The following is a 6,632-nucleotide window of genomic DNA, read 5'->3' on the forward strand; positions in this document are numbered from 1 at the left end:
TTGTGGCAACACTGAGTAACGATCTGTGCCATACGCGGCTAAGAAAATCGCTATAATAAACTTGATATTGTACCAACCCTGTGTGCTAGGAAGTAAATTTTCATGCATATTTCCATCGATAGGTTTGTAGCTTTTAAGTAACGATCTGGCTAAAGCATCTAGCTCATTTGCCAGCTCAGAATTAGAATTTGTAGTTAGTAAATCTCATTTTTATTGGAGGACACTGTCATATTTATTTCAAACCAATAATCAACGAGAATATTCGTATAATTTAATAAAATTACTGTAAATCACTATAAATAATAAATTGCTTGTAATTGAACTGCAATTTCTGTATTATTAATCCGGTAAATGATGGAGATAAACAATTGTGATTGATTAAAATTTTATTTTAGGATGAAACTTTTGAATGTTAACAACATTCTGAGAATTCGAATAATGAATTGAATAATGACAACAAGTAACATCTGTCTAAAAAAGGCAGACTTTTAGAGTGACAATTTAGTTATATAAAATTTAGAGTGACAATTTTGCGCAAAAGAGATATACATATTCTATGAGTTTGCGAGCAATGGCCTAGCTAAGTTGAAACACCGGTTCCCATTAGAACACCGAAGTTAAGCGACGTAAGGCGATACTGGTGGATGGACGGGTGACCGGTTCGAAACTTTGTATCGTGCTGTTGTTCAAGGGAAAAGTGTAAAATCTATTCATACACACTGCTCATTCACGCCGGTTCGAGGCCGGATGAGATCGGATATCTCGTGAGTAAGAGTTGATTTAGACACTTCCTAAGTCGGTAGGCCTTTGACCATGATATGGCCGAGGACCGCGGTTCGGATTCCGCGTAAACAAAGTAGGTCCTGTTCAGATTAGCCCTGGCTGACCTAACGGAGACGTTAACTGAAATCTTTACTTTACTTCACTCTATGAGTTTGCCTAATGATTAATAAATACATCCCCAACATGAATAACGAACAAAACATTTAAACAAAAACGGACCACAGACCACACAAAACAAATTGTTGGTTAGTAGCAGTTAGTAGTAGTCAGAGATATGTATTGTGATGTAGTAGCATTTTGGTTGCCGAGTGATAGATTTATCGTTTTTTAATAAAAATTAAAAAAAAATATTTTAAAATTATATAGCTAGAATATTATATGGTTTTATATTAACTCTATTTTTTTTGAAGTTTATAAAAAGTATTCATAAAAAAATATATATTATTTTTTTAATAGCTCTTAGTAAGAAGTTTCACCAAATATGCGCACATAGTACACACACAATTTTTTAGATTATAACTCTTTTCAATATTATCTAAAATCCTAAAAAATGACACCGATTTTCTTTGTTTTAAAGAAGTTTACAAGAAAGTGTATTATTTGCGATAGTTCTTTTTGTGCCTTTTCCATTGGACTTGTTCAATATAGAGAAAACAGATGAAACAAATCGTTTTCTATCTGGTAGCTGTGTAAGCTTTCAGAAAACGACAAGCACCGGTGCATGAAACTTTCTAAAAGGATATACCCTCTGTTGAAGGAGAATAAGTTTAGTACGTTTATAAATCTGACAAATACATGTCATTTACTTTTCCATCCTTTGTTGCAGTAAAATGGATTAGAGTTTTTTTGAGACAAATCTTGTAAAAACTTTTGTGAAATGTAAAAAGTATATTAGGTATATCGTGTTTATTTTTTGCTGTTAATAACATGATCAACTGCCATCAACAACATAAATCTTTATGAGTTAGATATAAATTGAACATTTTAATATTTTGTCAATAAATTTTACGAAGTACAATTATTGAGAGGTCAAGTTGCAAAACCAGTGTTGCAAATCCCAAAAACGTTGTTTCGAGATAATATGCAAAAATTATTTTAGCAAATCTTTGTTGCGATATTTTATAAAAAAATGTGTCCGTTGAAAGGAATCATAGGTTTGTATCTCGTTTTTCTAGAAATGAAAATTAATATTTAATTTTTAAGCAGAAAAAGATACCAAAATAATTCGGATAAGGCGGGTTTTGCTATACCAAGATATTTGCATCTTAACTTGATTTATTAGAAATACTATTTTATTAAAATTAGGTAAGGATTTAAATAGATAAGACGTCAGTAGTAATATTGTACTTATGTAAAAATGGGGGATTAGCAACAATAACGACAATAAAAAGAAAATATAAGATAAGGCGGATTTTGCTGTAGTAGTTTTTGTTATTTACCTCGTACTATATTTAGAATTAAATCAGATATTTTAGCTTCAAAACAAATCTAAAACATATAAAATAGCAAATACAGATAAACTTTAAACGCAAATAATATATAAACTTTTGAAACTACATTAATTTAACTTAACCGGAAGGTTAATAGAGTTCCATTAAAGCAATTTTAATATTAGATTGTACTCTCTCCCTTCTAGTTGTCGTACATGTCGGGCAAAGCAAACAATAAAAGTTGTGGATGTATAACAATTATTGCTGCAAGCCAATATAGGTTATTTATATTAGTTTTTCTTTATTCAGAGAGCGATAAATAAAGTAAAATTTAGTTTCAAATTGAACTGTTATTACAAATATTTCTTAAATTTTGCTATGTCGGTTTGATAATTACATTTTTTAAACATATAGGAATATTGTTAACAATCCCCATTGAATAAAAATTATCGTCTTTTATTAAGTGGAAGTCTCGCTTATGTTGAATTTTTTTAATAAAAATTTAATAACACTTATTTTCTAAATCAGAGACTTTTTTTTCTTAACAGATTGGGAGTGTACTTTCCAGTTGCCGTTTGAAAACTCCTACTGTTCAATTTTTTAAATTAATTAAATATTTTACTATTTCCAGTAGATAAGCCCAAAGATATTGCACTAAATATATATAAACACCCTGTACATAAGTATCTAAGATTCATTGTTTTCTAAGTATAATCTGATAACTTTCCTGAATCATATTTCTCAGATTAGCAGATTTTCTAGCAGATTGAATTGTGAAAAAATATGTATGACATTGTCTGAGTGAAAATAATTATGTGTTCAACATAATTATTTTTCACTCATATTAAGGTTGAACATATATACCTGGGCATACGAGGCTTTGGGCCTTAAGCTGTACGTTCAAAAAACTAAAATCATGTGCACTCCACCAGAAAATCACTACAATGCTATAAAAATCTCAGAACAACTATTAGAATATGTAGCGGAATTCAATTACCTTGGCAGTTTGATTTCAAAAAATGCCAATATCGTCTCTGAAATTCAGCACAGGATTAGCAGTGCCTGAAGAGCATTCTGGAAATTAAAAGACAGGGTTTTCTACAATCATGACTTGAGCACAAAAACGAAACTTGCAGTGTACCGAGCAGTAATAATCCTCACCATGTTATATAGATGCAAAACCTGGGTGCCCTACTGCCGATACATGAACGCATTAAACAATTTGCAACAGAGAAACCTTAGATAACTCTTAAGAATCAAATGGTTCCACCATGTATCAAACGTATCGGTTCTTGAAAAAGATAACTGCGAGAGTATTGAGGCCATGATTACAAAATCCCGATTAAGATGGGCTGGTCACGTATACAGAATGCAAGAAAACCGCATACCAAAATATCTGATTTTCGGTAAGGTCGTAGACGGTAAGAGGAGGCCGGGTGGACAACTCAAAAGGTACAAGGATATTTTCCACGAAAACTTAAAGGGGATTAACATGCAGAATCACTGAGGAGAAACAGCTTACAATAGAACAAAATGGAGAAGAATTGTAAAGTCAGTTAACAGCGACAGTTCACAACCAAACCAAAAAGTAAAGAGGCAACAAAGCAATGAGATTTTTGAATGTCCGGAGTGCGGTAGACAGATAACATCACGTATTGGGCTTTTCAGTCACAGAAAAGCTCATGAAAGAAAATGCCTTGCGTGACCGTCTTCTGTGCGTCAAATGCTCGTCAGCAAGTAATGGCAGTATGTATGTATATTGTATAATAAAATAATTATTAGTATTAAGAATTCTGGTCATTTCAGATTACTCAGTTTTTAAACATAATTTATGGGTGTACGATACACACTAATTAGTTTAAGTATTAATTATTTAGTGCTTTTTGTTACTAAGATATTATGGTCCAACAAAATATTGTATATTTCTTTATTTATAATCTAAAATTATTATGGCTATATCTTCAAACTCTTAAGAAACATAAGTTACTCTAACTGTTATATCAAGTTTTAAACATGTAGTATAAATTTGTAACCCAAGATTTTATAAACTCTTACACCCTCAAATGCTTTATCTAAAATTGCGATGTCATTATACCCAACGAACTATAACTTTGTCGGAAATATCTACCATCTTTAAACAAACTTATGATTAAGTACGGACTTGTCAGACTTGCTGTCCAATAAATTTTCTTTGCTTTGTAAAATTAGATACCTAGTTATAATATCATAATGAAGGATACATTTTCAACAAAATATGTTTTCTTTCATATAGGGTATAATAAGAACTTTTAGTAATTATCAAAGTTGAAATACTCATAAAAATAAATATTCTATGAAATCAAAAACGTATTTTAAAATATAAATAAAAATGTTTTTATAGAAAAAATCAAAAGTTTTTTCATTGTAATATAATTCTATGTATAAATCACAAGACAGAAAAAGAACTGATATTTCTGAATAATGCCGCATTATTTGAAATATGAGCACTAAAAATATATTTTGATACTCAATCTTTGCTGCCATAAATAGAAAGCTGAATGGAGAAAAAATGGTTTATAAAAAGCGAATATAAATGTAATGATATATTGAGGTTGACATTATTTTCAGAGCTACAGTCTAAAAGAATCCTATACAAATAGAAGCAATAAAAATACTAACTTTTTTTTATCTCTAAAAGCAAAGAAAAATAGAAACTGAATTATACAGGGCGAGTCTTAAATAAGTGTAAATATTTTCATGGCTGGTAGATGTTTGGGGTTATAAAAGAAACATATTTTTTCTTTAGCGTTTTTCAAAAAAGTCCAAAATAACGGAATTATTTAAGTTTGAAAATTACAAAAAAAAAATTTCGAAAAAAAATTGAGAGCCATCGGATTTTTGCTGTAATTTGTTCCTGTAATTTTAATCTACTACCGATGTTGCCACGTTGTTGTTTTAAAGTATTCTATTTTTTAACTGGAAATTAAAAACCATTGTAGGAAATTTGCTCCAGTTTGTACAGGTCCTTGATAGGACGGGAGCATAGTTCCCTTGGTTCTAGCTATTGCTTTGCCAAATAGAATGAGTCGCTAGTAATCTAGAACCTTGTAGTGACACGTTATGTGCTCTGCTCTTTCAGGATCTTCACGCAGAGTATGTATTAACTTTCAACTGGGGTGGTAGGGTCTAGCGGACCCCAAGCATTATTTAAACCTCAGTAGAGGAAGATGGCTAATTCTGCATCAACCGCCCGGAGGAGGAGGAGGCGTCAAGCGTAAAAATCAGCTCAGAACAGCAAAGAACATGTAAGATAGGCTAATAAACAAGAATAAACAGGAAACAACCGCTTTAAAACAGAAATAAACGAGTTGTGAACAAAAAATGAACAGGTCTGTTACTTTAACCTAAAAAGCGGTTTAAACCTGTTTATTCTTGTTTATTAGCCTATTTTACATGTTCTTACTGAATTTTACGCTTGACGCCTCCCCCTCCTCCGGGCGGCTGATGCAGAATCGGCCATCTCCCTCTACTAACCTCTGTAAAATGTTCACGTTTAATAATTAGGCCTCGCCGCCTCCTTTACCTTTAAGTTAGGGTAATAATATGCAACTGTTAAAAGCGCACTTGATTTTATTAACTATTTTTTGTACCAGCGCCAGCGGTGGCTAGAGTTTCACTGGGGTCTGTGTGGCACCACCACGCCAAGAATAATGTTTCATTATTAGGATGATGGGTAGTCTAAAAAGAGTGCCTCACTGAGACGCTAATTTTGAGGAAGCATTAATTGAGTAGTTTGATGAGCTTCAAGAGGCTTAATAAGTGAGATGAAGTCATCGAGACATTGATTTTTCTCCGAAGAGTAACCATAACTCTGAATCTCTTCTTACAGAAAAGAGAAAATTGAATAATCAATACCAGAAAAGAAAGATATGTGGGTTGATATGTCAACGAAGAAATGACAAAAAACAAAAATCTCATGAATCAAATGTGCACGATCCATGTGCGCCAAATGCAGATCCTATATTAGCATGAACTGTATTTGAAAAAGTTATGTACATTCAAGGTATGCAGTTTTGTTGAAAATAACTTATGTTTATTACTTTAGCTTCACATTTCAGTGGTTCGTACTTTTAATAATACGGTAAAATCATAAAATATCTATGTTTTTAATTTCTATGGGTCTCTTAGCCGAGTTATATTTCTGTTGTCAAAAATTCCTAAAAAATGCGTTTTACTTTATTTTTGTGTCTGTTCTTATTAATTTGTTGAAAATTAATGAAATTGTTTGTTCACAAGTTTGAATATATTGTAAACAGTGTTAAAATAGCTTTGTGTTAATAAGCTTTTTATAAAATTTCCTACTCATGTATTTTTGACTAAAAAAAAAAGAACTTTTACGCCCTAAGAGGTACAAAAATTCACCACGCCATGGACAGTTGA

The sequence above is a fragment of the Sitophilus oryzae genome, unplaced genomic scaffold, assembly GCF_002938485.1.
Source record: "Sitophilus oryzae breed Bouriz unplaced genomic scaffold, Soryzae_2.0 scaffold_1640_pilon_pilon, whole genome shotgun sequence".
Lineage (NCBI taxonomy): Eukaryota > Metazoa > Arthropoda > Insecta > Coleoptera > Curculionidae > Sitophilus > Sitophilus oryzae.